Below are 18,052 nucleotides of genomic sequence, written 5' to 3'. Positions count from 1 at the left end.
AAAAAATGTTCTACTACTAAACGTAGTAAAACAGTTTGTTAGCATTCAGCAACTACAGCTCCCATGTAGCCTTGACAGTGTTTTCAATGGCTTAAACTCATGGGACATCTCACTGGATGCTGACAGAATATGTTCAACAAGATGTCCCACGAGTTTCAACCAGTGGCACAATGTGAAAGTGGTAGCTGGTGGATGTTCGGCGAAATAACTGGTGATTTTTCTTTTTGAATTGGATAACCATTAAGCTTAAAATATGGACAGAAACACCCCAGGAAGATGTTTTCAGAGAGTCCGAATTAAAACCAGCTTTGAGAAAGTTACAGATGCTAGTGTGGCAGAAGGTTGCTAGGAGAGGGAGCAGGACTTGAGCTAATAAAGGGCGCCATGTAAGAAGGAATTTTGATCCACCGCTTCCTACAGTTTCCAGACACACCGGCAGAGGGTTATTGACGGTCATAGCTCACGCTCATGCTCATACTCTACTGTACGGTGTCGATCTGCAGAGCGAATGTGCACAAATTGTCCGCTTTTGTGGAGATCTGACGACGCCAGTTAGACGCCGCCGCTGTGTTTATTGCACTTAGTGCGTGCCTGAATATGCATCTAGCTTCCAAACCAGCTGATGATCTGCTCATGATTGTCTCATTACTTCTTTTCACTCCGTCGGCCATGTTGCGTTACAAGGCCTGCAAAAGAAGCAGCTTTGTCTCTCCTCTCTTTGCTTCTTCACACCATTTCACTGATTAATTGAACGGTTAGGTGAGCTTCTCTCCATCTATCTCCTGTGATTATTGTTTGTACAGTACGTCGGTACATTAGTCTGCCAGCTCTTTGCTTATTCGAGTAAAGTGCGACGTTCACACAAGCCAGCACACGTACACATATACACATGAATTGAGCTGTGCACAGAAGGGTGTTTTTTTGTTTTTTTGTGAGTAAAAACGGCGTTGTGAGTCTTCTGTTTTCTGAGAAGAGTATTTCATCACTTGGCCTTGAAACGAATGAAGCATGCACATGCTTTCAGTGCTGCATACACACACTGCCACCCACACAAATACGCAGAATACACACCACGTGACACACACACACACACACATACACAGTCCCCACGTTGTTCACATCATGTCCCTGGGCTGTAGTGATGGGCAGAGAAATAACTGAATCCTGAGAGAAGAACACAGCGATGATCTCTCTCGGTTTACGTATATATCTCTCCTCTCCAACCACTCCTTGTCCTTCTTCTCTCCTTCCTTTCTTCCTCTCATTCTCTACAGTCAGCCATTGCATTTATACTGTGCAGTGGCATTGCTCTGCCTTGCCAGAGGGAGAGCTTACCTCATGCATGTCTCAGTAGATTTTTTCCCCCCCATCCCTCGATTTATCCCTCTTTGGCCTGTATCTTCCTCTCTTTTTCTCTCTTGCACTCCCACTCTCTCCCCCTCTTTTCTCCATTCAAGCGTGCTAAATGCTTTACCTCTGTCAACTCTCGAGTCTGAGAGGAGCTCATTATTGTGGAGAAGGAGAGGAATTTGGGATTAGGAGCAACATTCGTGGACTGAGGCTCTTGTTCAGCTAAAAAGAGCCATCAGAATTACAGCGAGGGATAGACTTACCTGCGTTAGTTTGCGGTATTATTCACTAATCGCCAGGGTTAGGGTTTTTTTTTTTGCTGTGATTTTTAAATGATTACTTCTCAGAAGTGGATGACTCTTTTCCTGGCAATGCGAGATGTCTCTCCATTAACAGTTCCTCTTAAAAGTACACTACTTTTGAGGTGCATCTTTTGCTTTTAAAAATATGTTCTTAATAGTTTAGATAAGTGGTTATATGAAAGTGTCTGATCGTCTTTATAGTGATGACTTATACACTTTCAATGCAGTCATTTTGACGTTTTGTCTCTGTTTTTTTGTGTACAGATTTTGCACCTCACTTTGTTACTTATCCTTATTTGACACACATCTGTAAGATGCCATTTTAGCACGAAACACAACTGGAAGAAACAGTTCCAGACTAGCAGAAAGTTGATCAAGTTGTGACACTATAATATTGGCATTTTAAGGTCAGACTTCAGTGTTTAACTGTGAGAGTTACGTGGTGATGTAAACCAAGTCACACACCTGCTCAACATCCTCAGAAAAAGGGGAGTTCATTGTGTAAAATACCTGCATTCACCCTCTACACAGTAGCTGGGCTGGTTAGCGTGCATGAGAGCAACTGCTGGACCGCGGTGACATTAGACAGCGTAGGAACTCAAAGGCTCCGATCACATGATAGCCAAAGGTCACAGAAAGGTCTGTGCCAACTGCTGTCAGCATGAAGAGCAGCTCCTGCTGTACAAACTCACATTCCAGACACCTCAGCAGCTGTTTTTTTGCTTTTTTAAAAGAGATAATCCTCCGTGTCTTTATTGTTTGATTTTTGTGTCAGTTAGTAATTGGTTATTTTCTGCGGCATCTTTCACTTGTCAAACAAACAGCGTGACCAGTAGTGTGAAGTCTAAACTAAGTGGCACTCATTTGCACATGCTAATGCTCCAATTCTGCTTTTGTTTTATTCAAAACAAATCATAATTGTGAATGTCACAGAAATTTTGTAGCCCATACCAATACTAACCCAATTCGATACCACGGTAAAAAACAAAAACAAAACAATAAATCCCATGTACTTCAACATACATGCCTTTATTATCATTTGCATACTGGTTTTTGTGAATTTATTATTAATCCCTGATGATCCGCCTCAAAACTAAATTTTACCAGATTACATTATAACACATCATGATAATGTTATAATTTACCTTTGCCCAATACTCATTATAACTGAGAGCTTGAACGCATCATAATGTAACTCAATGCATCCTCTGTTAACTTTAACATTAGCCGTTGGCTCTGTTATTTAGCCAAGCAGGACTGTGCTGCCCACCTGCTGCTAACAGTTAACGTTAACCAGCTCTCCTCTTGCCGACTTCAACAACTTCAACACAGATTTGTTGTTCACAATTTTGCATTATCAGGGACATTTTTGGGATGCCATTATAGGCTGTATTCACACCAGATGAGGTGGTGCGGCGAAAACACAAGTCCTCCAATTCATTTTGAATGGAGGTAGTGCATTTGGGCTGCGGCGGAAAAGTAGAAAGAGAATCAACTTTTGGAGAAGTGCAACCTGATGTTATGTTCCAGTCACGTAACCGGCGATCCAGAGCTGTACAACCCAGCCATGGGGGGAACAAAAGACGTTCATTTTCGTGCAGTCAGTTGGCCCTTAAAAGTGACTCTGGTGTGAATGCCACCTTAGTCCCGAGCCCTGATCCCCGGTACCAATGGTACTGTAGAAAAATGAGGACCTTCACGTTTTCAGAGTTTTGGCATCGACTTGATACCAAAGTATTGGTTCTCATGACATCTTTAATTGTGACTCATATCACTTCCTGTGCACGGCAGGGTGTTTCCCAGTAAAGACTGTAAAAAAGACAGATGTTGAAAACTTTATAGCAGCAAATGCAATCGTTTTCAAGACTGGCTGGATGTGCAGATTGAATCATTGTTGTGTGTGTGGTATCAATGAGATGATGGCAAGACTGTAAAAATGAAAAAAATAATATGTCTTCAAATGCTGGCAGGAGGAGTGGGGGGGGGGGGGGGGGGGGGGGGGGGGGGGGGGGGTAACTTCAATCAGCCGGTGTCGCGTTTTGAAATGGAAACCTGCAGGCTCTCAGGGGCTGGATGGCACTCGGTTATCTCTGTGGTAGAGAAAAAAGATGTTGATGGGGTCAAAGTGTCCATTAATGTGCCGTTTCTTCCTCGTCTAACCTTTGAAATTTGGGTATAAACTTGTAGCGTAAAGTGGACAGACTACATTTATCGCAGATAGAATTGGCTGATAAACTCTACATACATTGGCCTGTTTGTCTTTGATTCAGTGTAATTTTAGTGTCCAAAGGTCTGTTAATTCAAAAGCTTTTCAAAAGAAAGTTCTGGCACAAACATCCATCACTTCTTTCTCTTTGGTTGTGAAATATTCAAGTAAAGTGACGACACTCCATTAGCCTCCGAAAGCCTTCTGGCCTGACCTTCTAATGGAGTCTAACTAGGAACCGAACCTCCAGCCATGCATGGGGGATTAATCTGAGTCCTCCATCCAAACCTCAGGGTGCCACCCAGCCTCATTGACAGAGCACAGACTCTACTTCCTACCCATAAATCTCTCTGTCTGGCCTCTTCTTCTCAGTCTGACTCTCTTCATTCCCATCTGTTTTATATGGGCGCTGCAAAACATGCACACACAGAAATACCCACACATATCCATACACAGCTGCAGAGCTGTCAGGTCTAACCTTGACTCGCACAGAGAATGAATTGTAATGCAAAGGGGAGGGCGGGGGGGGGGGCACAAACAGGATGTCAGAGAGCTGCTGCTCGTCTCTGCCCGACCTACCTCTTTCTTCCCTGTGGAGTCCGAACTCAGCACAATCTCTCTGTTACAGGCATTTATTCTCCCCCCTCTCACTAGACCACAATAGTTACCTTTCCTTTTTCTCTCTCCTCTCACCAAACACATCCCAGGAGTTTGAAAGCGAAAAGACAGTTTTGGGGAGATTAGCATTTCGGTCGAATCAGATCATATATCAGCAGTGGCTCTTGTGTTGCATGCTAACACAGGTAGTAGGTCATCTGAATAACATGAGATGTGAAGCCGCGCCGGCTGCCGAGCTAAATGAAATGTCATCTTAAATATTATGCAGCCTTAAGTATGTAAGTTTTATGTAGGAGATGGACAGATATGTAAATGATACTACGTACGAGAAGCTGGTGCTTCTTCACCTGTTTAAGTGGTGGGTGATGGGAGATTGTGGATGAATTTGTGGTTGCTCACCTGAAATACTCGGACTCTGCAGGCAATGTATTGTAGTTAAAGGTTCTCAATAGGGAAATCAGTGCATTTCTATTGCCTCTACATGGCTCTCAACACGGCAATTTGCAATAGAGGCCAATTTGGTTTAAGAATCAGTCTCCATCTAGCAAGTCTCTGCCCAGCTTTGGGCCATAATATGCCCATAAAATCCGTCCAAATAAGTCTAAACTACAGTGACCAGATGTCCCTGTTTGTCTCGGTTTGTCCGGGATTGTCCTGATTTCATGCTGGGTGTCCAGAGTCTTGACAAATATCTGTAAAACACTAAAAATGTCCCGGTTTTCAACAATCACTACCAAATTGTCCTGGTTTTTTGCTGCAATTAAAATAATAATAATAAGATTTATTATTTAATACTTGTTTCCAGCACTTACATAGACGTTTATCATGTTTTGTCCCACTCATTATTACCTAACCCAATATAAAACACAATGTTTTACATGTGCTAACATACTAAGTGCTGAAATAATTGTCCCCCCATCCTGATGAGACTATGGTGCGGTTTTAGGGTCGGAGAATATGGTCACGCTAGTCTAAACCATGCACCAATGTTTGCACGTCATTCATCACAAGTCTGGCAACCAGGTGTGCCGGACGTTGTTTGCTGTTGAGAAAAGCTATTTTGGCTTCCTGGGAAAGTTGAAGTGATGGTATGAAACCTAGCATTACTCAGATTGGTGGTGTTAGAGTGGACTGAACAGCTGAAGCTGGCAACACATGCATGACTATAGAGCCTATATAGACTATTCCTTAACATGTGTATTCCTTACATGATGCTAGAGGTTTTCCTCTATGGTATTATGTACAGGTGAAGACATTGAGCTAAATCAAGAACAACAAACATGCTCCCCTTGTGATGTTTCCTGGGCCAAACGCCATCACATTGGAATCATCGGGGCGTACTGTTTGTCAATTTCGGGGTCCACGACCTGGAAATATTTGCAAAGCTATATAGAGCAGAGCAGAGGGGCCTTCAGCGGGCGGCGAGCCTGCGGTAAACTCCCCAGTCGTGATAGATGTGAGCGTTCCAGATAGCGAAGTGATCGATGGGAGTATTGTTGGGAGGGGCGTTCGGAGTTGCTGTTATTGTGTTTCGGAAAGCTAAGGGGAGATGGGGTGTGTGTGTGGGGGGGGAGTGCTTGACGGGTTTATTGAGAAGCGTGATCTAGTGCACCGCCCCGGGACTCTTAGATGTAGTTAGAGAGGGCAGGAAAAGAAAGAAGGATGGAGTCAAAATAAAAAAAAGGGGGGGACGAGTTGGAAGTAGAGGAAGTGTGCACCAGAGGAGAGTAAGAGAGCGAGGAAATAGAGGCAGGAAGTGAGGATGGTGCAGAGGTGGGAATAAATGTGTAGGTTATCTGTTGATGTTTATCTGCTGTGTCCTGAGGGCTTGTGCAGTCATAACAGTGATCTAATCTCCACCTCTGGAGAGCGCACACACACACACACACACACTCGCTCTCAGTGCCCATGCCACCAATCATCCATTTAAACCGTCATCTATCTGCCCTTCATCCAATCCATCCATTCAGCCCACATATCCACTTTTTAATTTATCCTCCCCTTTATACCGCAGAATTCCCTCCATCCTTCAGTCCGTGCTTCCGCTCCTACATCCTGCTGAAATCCAATTGGCCTCATCTCTCTCTCCTCTGCCCCCACCCCAACCCCCAACCCCCAGCCCATTTACCTTCTACTGCCGTAGGGTTCAATGGACGTTTAAAAGGCAGGAACCGATGCCAAGTATTTCAGATTGAAGCTGCTGACTGCTGGTATTTTGTGCTGATATTCAATATCTTTCAAATTGGCCAATTTCATGGCAAAAAAATATTTCTAATAGTCAAAAGATTGTGCAGAGCCCAGCAGGTGATAAGGTGGGAGTTTGGGGTTCGACATGTAATGTTGTCAGTGTTGTCTTTTTTTTATTCTACCACTACGGGGCGCCAACATTGCAAAGTTTCATAATGAAGCGGAAATATTTTTGCAATTCTCTTAAGAAAATCCTGTGATTCAGGTGCAACGCTCGCTGATGGAAGCGTCCTGAACGGCGCTCCAACCCCCACCACCTTAAACAAAGTCCACCCAAAAGTGAGATGGTTTGAAGCCACTGGCACTGGCTGGCCCTCGTGGGGCGCATTTGCTCTGTGGCGGTGCGGCGCGACCGGCTCTAGGTCGACTTGAAAAGGCCGGGGTGAAGGTGGCTCACGGGTTTCGGCCGTGAGCTTTACAGCACATCCGCCCGGACCTTGCCACTTCCGAGGGGCCTTGAACTTAGTACTCGCTACTCCCTCTCTTCCTGCGGGCAGGGGGCTACTCCAGGCACGACTGTCAACTGGGGCGGACTGTCCTTAGTGCGTCAGGGAGTCTGCGGCGATGTCAGCAACCCACCCGACCCGTATCGTTTACCACGCTTTGTGGGTGTGACTGTTTTTGCCGTGTCATCACCATTCATATCTATTAGGGCTGTCCCGAAAGCCATTTTTTTGGACTTCGAAGCTTCGGCGAGAAATATTCGAAGGTATCTGGACACTGCCACACTACTGTACACACCTGCACCTCTATAAATAACAAGCAGCGATATCCACCTGAGAATAACTAGTAATAATTGAATAATGTTGTGGGATTATTCCATATATCATGGGCTATTTGGGGATTTATACATTATTATTACATATTTATATATATGTTTAAAAAACAAAGCATTCGAATACTGATTTGCAGGTCGATTACCATGACAACGGTCGAAGCTTCGAAGCATTTGGGTCAGCCCTAATATCTATACAACCTATGAGTTTATTAAATTGTTTACCAGAGCACAAAGTTCTTCATAGAGAGTAGCCTCTTAGCGTTGCTCTCAAAGTGCACCAGATTGATGCATTCAACTTTGAAAATGTCCAAAATTCATGCCTCCGTAGAATTGTGTTGTTGCATGTGTGGAAAAATACACTTAAAGAAGGTTTTCAACCTTTTCACAGGATAAAAATGAATAGATGGAAATTTTCGGGAAAAAGTCATCCTCTCAGGCATGAACGCCACCGCCACCACCACCGCCACCACTCTGCCACTTTGTGATTTTTAATAAAATGCCTCTCTTAGCTTGTTATAAGTGGATTGATATATGTGTCCACTGAAGCCTCCCCTCCACTGTGTTAGAAGCCGCTTTAAAGGCCTGCATGCCTCGCGTGTTCACTGTCATGTGAGTCGGTATCGTATATGGACACACGTATGTACCCTATGTGCCTGGTGTATGTCACATGGCAGGTGATACTGGGGGGGGGTGAGTGGTGGTAAAGTGTGTGGGTGGATGTAATTAGACCGTCCCTGCTGCCTGGGGGGATTGTGTGGGAGTGTGGGGCACAAAGAGCATTTAAAAGTGTGTGTTTTTTTTTTATTAGCCACTCTCCTGCCTTGCATTCAACCTCGGGGAGATTATAGAGCGTTTCCCACGTTTAAATGAAGGTTTGAGTAAACAGGCAGCCATAGTAGATCAGTGGAGCATGCAGAAACCAATACCGTCTCCTCTATTTACCTCATGTATTCAGAAGTAGCATGGCTAAACTGCGCTGGAGGATTGAGTTCAGCAATTTGTGATTTCTCTTTTGTGAAAGCGGTCGTACTCAGTGTGTGTTTGTGCAGTTCGGTGCCCCCGGTGAATCGGCATCGGTGGCCATATCAGCTGTTTTCTGCACAATGCGGCGTTTGACAGAGGTCGGAGCGTCTCGTGTGGCGATAATGGCCCGCTAAAAACCGACGTCAGCTTCCCACTCCCCCCCTCCCGAACAGCCCCATTTGAAAGACGTGTGATTCTCCTCCTTCAAATGCCGGCGCTCAGGCGAGGGCACTGTAATTTGCCACTGAGAAGCCGAAACATGAGGTGTCTTTTGAGCCATTGATTCCTGTTGGCCTGAGCCTTTTTTCAGCGGCGAGAAGGGAACAAGAGGATGGAAAAAAAAAACACGAGGGCGAAGCCGCTCCTGGAGATGAAACACAAACATCTGCTGCATTTTCAGATGTTGTAACGCTTGTGTGTGCATGGATGTGTAGCGTAGCTGCTCATCCATGCATGCATGTACGCCCAGCAGTGCTTTTCTATATTCTGTAATAACCCGCCGCGAGGCAGGGGGAGAGGAGAATGGCCTCTCGACCCCTGTAGGAAGTGACGGAGGGAGGGCGGGAGGATGCTGGGGCCTAACGTGGCTTCATTCCTCCGAGCCGCCGCTGATCAAACGGGTTTGATGGCTTTGGCAGAGGGAAAAACCGAAGGCACCACTGGAAAGACATTAACACAAGCGGGGAAAGAACCTTAAAGGAGTGGAGCGGCAATCTCCACTGTTTGGCTCATTTCCCTCAGCAGTCAGCACAGATCTATTTTACAATGTCCCAGACCATTTCCCGCTCGGGATGCTCAGCCCGTGTGATCTCCCTGCGTGTTTGGATGCGTGTGTGATCAAGGCCCCCCTTAAGTCAGCCTAATTTGTATAATTGAAAACAGTCATCTGATGTGTAGTTCAAAGGTAGACAGCGGCAGCACTAAGATGTCACCCAGCGATGCATGAATTAGCACCTTCGCTAGCAGCCCCAAAGTGCCAAGGCGGCGAGGCTATGAACCACTTCAAATGTTTTATTTAGCTGCTCAAATATAGATGATTGCAAGAAATTTTTTTGTATTTGGCTGCTTCTAAAATGAGCTGTTGGGTGGTGATTTTTACTTTCTAGGTTAAATTAATGCTCAGAAAGTTCTGTGATTCTTAAACTTAAGGGACCCTTAAAAAATGTATTGGAGAGAATAAAAAAATCCAGCTAGGAGCAGCACAGTTTTATTTGTCTCTTGACATTTTAAAGGTATATTTTGGAGGTACAGTTTTCATCCGACCACAGCAAAAAAAATCTCAAATATCTCACTTTGAAACAAAAGTCTTATTTTTTTTTTTTCCTCTGCCAGGCACAATGATTTAAACTCAACTCATCCAGCGACTTGCTCCCAGTTATCGAAGCTGCTGCCTGATAAGAGCGCCCAACCTATTTTTCAGCTAAACCCAGAGACATCATTTTTGTTTTCACATATTATTGCTGCAGTTTGATGGAGTAATCTGTCATGTGGGATTGCTGATAGGGAGGCAGCAACACTGTGGTCCTCTAGCTGAGTGATTGAGCAAAGGGGCTAAACGTTGCCGCGGCGGAGGGTTTGATTCCCCCTCCTGGGCCACCAGGCTGAGAATGTCTGAACCTGCTGTAGTTTAAGGCTCTGCATAAACGTTTCTACTAAAACAGAAGGTGATAATAACAGATCATTTTCCAAATATTGTGATCATTCTCATCATTTAAACTTGCAGTGCTCGATTGCTTGGCCTCTGGCGTTGACGCTTGCAGCTTTCTCAAGAACCGCTCATCCAAATAACTTCACACTCGATGTTGCACGTCCTTGGGTCTTCGGCAATACACCCACCAAATGTGACATCAACATAATGAACGGTTGTAAAGAAACTCAAAGGACACACGGACAGAGACTCCTTCCATTTTAGTTAGATTTTGATAATTTGAGGACCACAATTATTCAGTTTCTTACATCTTTTATTAAAGTGGAACATTCATGGTTCATATTGATCTATCAAGTGCTGCAGGAATGAGTCCTAAAACCCGTAAATGACGCCCAAAAACCAAGATGAAGACGGCCAAAATGCCGAATTCGAGGCTTCAAAATCGTAGTCCACAATCCAATAGGTGACGTCATGTTGACTATGTCCACTTCTTATATACAGTCTATGCTTAAGGCCCTTGTGACTTCGTATTGGGCTGTCCAAACAAACACATTTTCAATCAAATTAGCCAAAACCATTCAACCACCAGTGAGAATGAAGCTTTCAGGGACTGTTGGAGATTTTGCTATCCTTGGGCAGTTTGTTGGTAATCCAGCCTTGGTTACCATTAGCAATGAGTGAAACACGTTATTCATGCCAGTGACGATAAAGGATCCTTGATTATGTTGATTTTCATGAGCTGAGTGCGCAGTTTCAATCTGAAACATTTTGCAAAAATCATTTCCTGAAAAACAAAAAAACAGCCGTGCAATTACACATAATTACACGTGCAATATGTGTTTAAATGATAATGATCCGGTAACGGTAGTGTCTGTTATTACAACAAAGGAAATCAGTCCAAAGAGGTTTGGAACTGAGTTTATCAAGTAACCATTACAGACAGATTACACATGAATCACCATCTGGGGGATTTATAAACCATAAATCCAAGGCTATTTGAAAAATGGCCAAGCCTTTGTATATATACAGTGTGTGTGTGTGTGTGTGTGTGTTTGTGTGTGAGTGCACGGCCTCTGGGCACATTGTGATGCCGTTTTGGACGGCTGCCCTCATTCTGATGTCCCTATCGACTCCCTGGCCTACATGGCCAAGTACAGGCCTGTTTTCCACTGCAGGTCGATACAGACGCAGTGCTGAGGGGACAGCCCGAGGCTTACACACAAACACACACACACACACACACACACACACACAGATGCTTGCACTTAAACACTTACAAGCATGGAAACACAATCGTATCCCCGAGGTTCAAGCAGTTCGCGCGTTGCTCGAAACAGCGGCGGAGTAGGCGAGGGATTAATCTGTTACTGCATGTTCTGACGGGATTTCCAGATTAGTGCGTTTTAATCCACATGTGTGTGATACGGTCAGTTATTAGGGGTCAACTGCTGATGAGCATTTTTTGGATTGAAGCTGATAATCACAGATGTATTCAGCATTTTCTTTTTTGAATGTTCAGTATAATTGCCTGTGTAGCAACATTTAAAGGGTCACAGTGACACCAGTGGCCGTCAAGTCAACGACACGCGCTTGTGCTCGGAATTGTGATTGACAGCTAAAACCACAATATCACTATATATTTCACATGCTTGTAGTAATGTTAGCTTACCAAACGAAGGTCCCTCCATGAATCGAAGGCTGATACGGATCCTGTTTTGCAAGATGGGCTTCACCAGATATAACTTTGGTTGTGGAGTTTGTGTTGGGGTCTGAGTTGTGGTGGAGGCTGTTCGTTTGCTGGCGTTAGCAGACCCCATTTCTAACCCACCTCTAGCAATTGTTGCAGACTGTTAGCCCTGTAGCCGAGCTGTAGAGAGTGAAGGCACTCGTGAGCATGCATGGCGTCACATCCGCTGGATTTTCACGGAAAAGAAACAGCTTCACATTAAAAGAATTAAATAAAAGAGGAAACCCAGAAAGTCGCGGAAGGTCTCATCTTTTAGGTGTAGAAACTCACATACAATCCCTTTAAAAGGACAACAAAAATCTATTTTCTAGGTTTCAAATACTCGCTGCCTGTTAGGATTGGAGCATTTGTAGCTTGCTCCTTTGTGGAGGACGGCAGGTGTAGTCAGCTTGGACTCACAGCAGTTACAATGGATCCAAATGGTGACCCTGAGTCATGGCACTCCACTTTGCCCGGTAACACCAGTGCTTTCTGTTCATTTTAATTTTTTCATTTCAAAAGTTGTTGAAGGATAAACCCCTTCTTGTTTTCAAGGGAGTCCTCAGGCACAAAACATTTAAGCACATAAATAATAATGTAATAAATTAAACAATTCATACACACATAACATATATCTATACACATAAAAAGGCTCTCCCTCCATCCCATCCCAGACCACACCAACATAACATGAAAACAGTTAACATGATAATAGAATAAAATTATGTCAAAGTACTTTATAAACTGAAATAACTGAGATAAATACAATAAAAAAAAAAACAAGTAGATTTAAGATGAACAAGCAAAGAAGTTTTGAAGTCATGGAAAGATCAAAGTTTTTAGTCTCTCAGCCCAAGCCAAGGTAACCCCCGATGACATCACTATGACATCATCAGGGGGGTTATTTATTAGATTTGAGAGAGCTCCTCCAGAACCACAACTGTTTTCTCCGGCTGAGTGGTATTCCTCCAGACGTGTAAACTGAGCTTCATGTGTAAAATTGGTGAAGTGCTCCAAGCACCCGGAGTAACGGAGAGTGATTATATGAAGCTCAAAAGATAGATTTTTTTTTTTTTTTTGGCGTGAAGTATATTAACTGTAGAATCATCGACATTCACAGCCCATTTTCTCAAAGCTGTGCTGCCCGGCTCGGGAAGAATAAAATTCAGACTGATGGAGATTAACGCGCTGCTTGTTCTTCCTCTTTCCTCCCGTGTTCCTCTCCTCTCCTCTCCGGGCTCTCTCCTCCCTCCTTCCTCTCTCTCTCTCTCTCTCTCTCTCTCTCTTCACCCTAACAGCTAGAGCAGTTATTACTACTTAAAGTACTGCACTTGCTGACAGGGAGGTTCGTGGTTGTGTATGTGTGTGTGTGTGTGTATGTGCTGTAAAACACTGGTCTGATGGCTCCCGTGGGTATTTCAGAAGCTGCAGTCGCTTCTCTAAAGTTCAAGCAATTACATTTTCCGACCGGGTGCCATTTGCCAAACAGTCTCTGGCTGTATGTGTGTGTGAGTGTGTATGTGTTTGCTCATATGGGCATCTGTGTTTGTTTATTATGTATGTGGCTTTTCTGTTTAAAATAATATGCTGTATCTTATATACGTAAAGATCCTCAGTGAAGTACAGGAAACAGAGCTGCTGAAGGGTGTGTAGGTTGGATAAATATGCAAATATACAGTGACCGAGGTTAAAACGGCTCACTTACACTTTGTGTAGCTTGAAAACTCTAGTTTGTTTCATATTTATTGCAGAGTATTAGTGGGTGGACTGGAGAGTAAAAATGAATAATACTACTGAGGCTGAAATTAATGATTATTTTTCATTATAAATTAAGCTGTTAATGATTTACATATTCAAGGTTTATTAATCTAGAAAATGTCCAAAAATAATGAAAAATGCACTGTGAGTTCTTCAAGTAAGTGACAGTCTAAAGGCTACATCCACACTAATACGTTTTCGTTTTAAACCGGCGTGCAGACGACAGTTTAGGGCTGTTTCCACATTAATCTCCGTCCATACTACCACGCCTGAAAACACGTATCACATGACCATTCACGTACACTTGGCATGCCGGTGTAAACAGTAAGCAGCGCGGTTGGTTGGTCAGGTTGCAGTAAATCCGAAATGGCGAAATGCAAAATTTAACTGCACAACAGCTGCTAGACAACAAGGTCAGCGACGCTTGTAACTCATTATCCATGTTGATATTAACCACTGGTGGTCGAGGTTGTTTTTCTTATAGAGAAGGGTCACGTGACGGGGCGTGACGAATCAGGAAAGGACACGTCGTGACTTGTAAGACCCGATCAAGAAGCGAACGTGGGTGTCTACGTCATCATTTTCAAAGGTCTCCGTTTCTGTCCGTACAGACTGAAAAGCAACCCTGGTGTGTAAAGGCTTTTAAACCCCAGAAACATTCAAATTACAATCATATAAAACAAAGAAAAGATGACAAATCTCATATTTGAAAAGCAGGAACCAGCCAATGTTTGACATATCTGATTGAACATAGAGAATGAATCAATTCTATCAACTCTATCAATCAATAATCCATTATTTTACTGACAGAACTAGATATGACATAGTACTAAAAGTCATTTCAGGGTTATAAGATCAAGTTGTGTTACTGGCCAGATCTGTGGATCTAAAACAGTGGATTCAGCTGTAAAGTGAGGTTTTAAGTGCAGTAATGCAGCACTGGGTCAGTGTACTGTGGGTAGGCAGAGTGATGTGTTTGGCATGCTGCAGTAGATGTGTACATGACTGGAATGTGTCTGAGCAGCAGGTTTCGTGTTGGCCTGGTGTAGCATTACAGACTAGGATTGCACCAATATGTGCTGTTAAAGGCCAACGCAGATAACTTTGGGATTGAAGACGCCAATGAGTGATGTTTTAGTTTTATGTGTTTGCCAAAGATATCTCAGAAAGGTAAACAGAGTCCGAGATGGAAGGTTATTCTGGTCAGGTTGCAGCGTGAAAGCGTATGCATGTAACACTGCAACTTAAGATGGTGATGGCGAAGCATATTTTTGCGTACTGTACTTTCATGAAATCGGATTTAATTGTCATATGAGAAGTGTTTCAGTTGTAATTGATAAGAAAGTCTTAATTTTAGAAAGTGAAGACACAAACTGGTAGTAAAGTCAGTCTCTTTAAAACTGCACTAACAATATTTCTATGTATTTGTTTTGGTTCACACTCACTACTTTCATCAGCCCTGTTTCTAGATGCAATGGGCAGCAGTTTTTAGTGAAAAGGCTGCGATACCCCCACTGTACACATCAGCAAACAGCAGACAGACAGAGATATTTCCCTGGTGGAGACCAAAAACAGAGCAAAAAGAGAGAAAATATTGCTCTCGCATTGGTACAGAAATATGACAAATTAAACAAATTAAGAGGCCAAAAAATCATTAGGTATAAGTACATAAAAAAAGGAAAAGAAAATAGCTAAACTATACAGATTGTTTGCTTTGGAAATGGTATTTTTAGAATCAAATTTTCACCCGTCAAAATAAACTCCCTGAAAATTAAAATAGCTTTGGGTTTAAATCTGAAATATTGCCAAATAGGCGCTTTTGCTTTTCACTTCGAGACCAAATCCTCCACCATCGTCTTGTATGTCAACTCTCTCTCATTCCGTGTGTATAAAATCGGACTCCTGCTGCTCTAAGCTGAGACTCCGCACTTTCACTTTCAGTTTGTAGCATCCGTCGTCCAACTATCTATTGATAACACGGCGCTGATACGCAAAAATGAACTAAATGGGTTTTATTACTATAAAAAAGCAAAACAACAGTGGGAGCGTTGGGCAAGTAATGTACTCGGTATGTGCCCGACCACCGTTTAAAACCGGTAACACTGACTACCGCGGCAAGCAATATATGAAATCGTTACCTCTGCATCATGATACGTATCGTATCACCAGATTCTTGCCAATGCTCAGCCCTTCTGTCCTGCACACACACAGGGATGAAATTGTTATAGATTTGTTTGTTTGTCTGACGGATGTTGTTTCTGTTTCTTAAAGGAGGCGACAGAAGAGTAACTTTTTGCTAGTTAGCACCCAGAGTTTGCAGGGATGGTCTGTTTGAGCTGACTAGTGGTTGTTTTGGGAGATACAGAGCTGGATCTGCAGCGGCTGTTAAGTTTGAGAGATGGTGTGTGTGTGTGTGTGGGGTGTGTGTGTGGTGTGTCAGCTAGCAGAATGGGCTGCCATAGGCCTGACAGGATGACAGCTGTCACCAAGGAAATAGAGAGAGGAGGAGGAGAGAGGAGAGACACCGCCTCAAGGGAACACACACACTCACTCTCTCTCAGTCAAGGCCTGGGAGTCCTGTGTGTATTCTAGCATGTTTGTGTGTGTGCAGCTATGTTTGTTTGTGAGCTGCAGTATAATTGGTTTGTGTTTCAGTAATGTACACACTTATCTTCACATCAGCAATTACAGTAAACGTGTATTGAGAAGGAACAAAGGGACAGTGTTGGTATGTGTTTACAAGGTGTGTGTGTGTGTGTGTGTGTGTGCACATGCTTCCCCTGTGTACATGTTTGTATTGAGTTTGGTCTGCTTCATTAGTTTATATTGTAAAATCGATGTTGCCCATTGTGGTTCGAGCTGCTTCTATTCTACTCGGCGTGTGTGTGTGTGTGTGTGTGTTCAGTAATGGTGACCCTGGGGAGAGAGAGTCTGACACGGAGGGAGGAGCCCCCTAAGTGACCTGGAAAGCAGACCCATCCATCAACTCTTTCTCCTCTCAATCCTTTCGTTCCCCCTCTGTTGTCTTTTTTCGCTCTCTCCCTCCTCTATAGGGCTATTACAGCAATCACTGCTCTTAAAGCTGCAGCGAGGACCTCTCTGAGTGTGTGTGTATGTGTGTGTGTATGTGTGTGTGTGTTTGTGAGCATTTCTGGGATGCTTCTTCTTCTTCGCCCCTCTCCGGAGCAGCGTGAGGTTATGTGTATTTAACCCGGGCTAGCTGGCCCCGCTAAGCTTAATGGTCTCAGTAAGATGGAGAGGCGAGTGGAACAGGGGAGGGCAGGAGACTAAAGAGCGAAGACAGGGATGAGTGGATGCAAACGGAGAGGGATGTGGAGTCCAGACGGGCAAAAGGAGGCAGATTTAGTGTGGAGTAAACTCTCCTGAGTTTAGTTACTCTGCTTTTTATTTGTTCCTTTTTCTGGCCTGAATACATTTTTTTATGCTCCGAAATGCCAATTTTGAGATGCTTCTTTTTCTCTCCAGCTACAAATTCTGACACCTTAACGTAACGCGTTTTAACGAGTCCCTGATCTAATAGCAGTGCCTGTGTTTTTCTTTCAGTTTAAAATTTAAAATGTATCACTGTGTGACTGGGATTAAATGTGTAAGGTAACATGAGGTCGTAACACACCACACTAGTAGGAAGTCTGATCCACGTCTAGCCAAAGTGATGGGTGTGGTCAGATGTGTGCTCACCTACAATGACGTGCAACAGTGATGTCACGGTGGAGTACACTTCTACATCACTGTACAGGCTGTTCTCATAAACTGTTCGTAGCTATACCTATGAAAAGTAATGCACTGTAATTTGTATATATCCCACAAAATCAATGCATATTTAATCCACGTAGTCGTGAACCAGGAAGTATAAAGCGCGACAAACGCCGTGTAGGGAGGAGGTCGGGGTGGTTGGGTGGGTCAAAAACCATTAGACTTTTGCCCAGGAGTCCACTGTTCATGTCCCGTGTGAAACCAGAAGTCAACGTTGATTTATTTGTCACGTAACTTCCGTAAATTACACCACTTCCGAAGTAATTTGAATCCAAACCAAGACTGTAGTGGAAATTGACACGTGCATCATGTGTCGCCGGACATTCGTAGGAAAATATCGTAGGAATAACTTTTCATAAGATATCATACGAACCGTTGAATGAGGATACTTTGCATTGCAGGAAGGTTAGAAAAGGCCAGTAAAAGGCCTGCTGAGGACAACATGCTTGAATCTGAAGCCCCGCCCGCCGCTGCCTCACAGAGCGCTTGTTTATACAAAGTTTATTCATATTAAACGTAGTCCAAATTGCACCAACTTCAAAACTGCACATCCTTGGGTCCCCAACGATTCACTCACCAAGCGTGAAGTAGTTCGGATGGACTGTTCTCAAGATATGTGACG

At 43.7% G+C, this 18,052-nt stretch overlaps 1 protein-coding gene and 1 long non-coding RNA gene across 31 annotated transcripts in view; both read left to right on the top strand.

Annotated features, from left to right (window-relative positions):
• Nucleotides 1-18,052, top strand: part of celf2 (cugbp, Elav-like family member 2) — a 227,166-nt gene that overhangs the window by 84,807 nt on the left and 124,307 nt on the right. The gene's annotated exons all lie outside the window — the stretch shown is intronic.
• On the top strand, nt 27-14,989 carry LOC119482668. Its single transcript, XR_005205491.1, has 3 exons — nt 27-37; nt 4,781-4,784; nt 12,176-14,989. It is a non-coding gene; the product is annotated as an uncharacterized LOC119482668 (long non-coding RNA).

This window comes from Sebastes umbrosus, chromosome 23 (genome assembly GCF_015220745.1).
Source record: "Sebastes umbrosus isolate fSebUmb1 chromosome 23, fSebUmb1.pri, whole genome shotgun sequence".
Classification (NCBI taxonomy): Eukaryota; Metazoa; Chordata; class Actinopteri; order Perciformes; family Sebastidae; genus Sebastes; species Sebastes umbrosus.
This window is presented reverse-complemented; position numbering and strand designations above follow the sequence as displayed.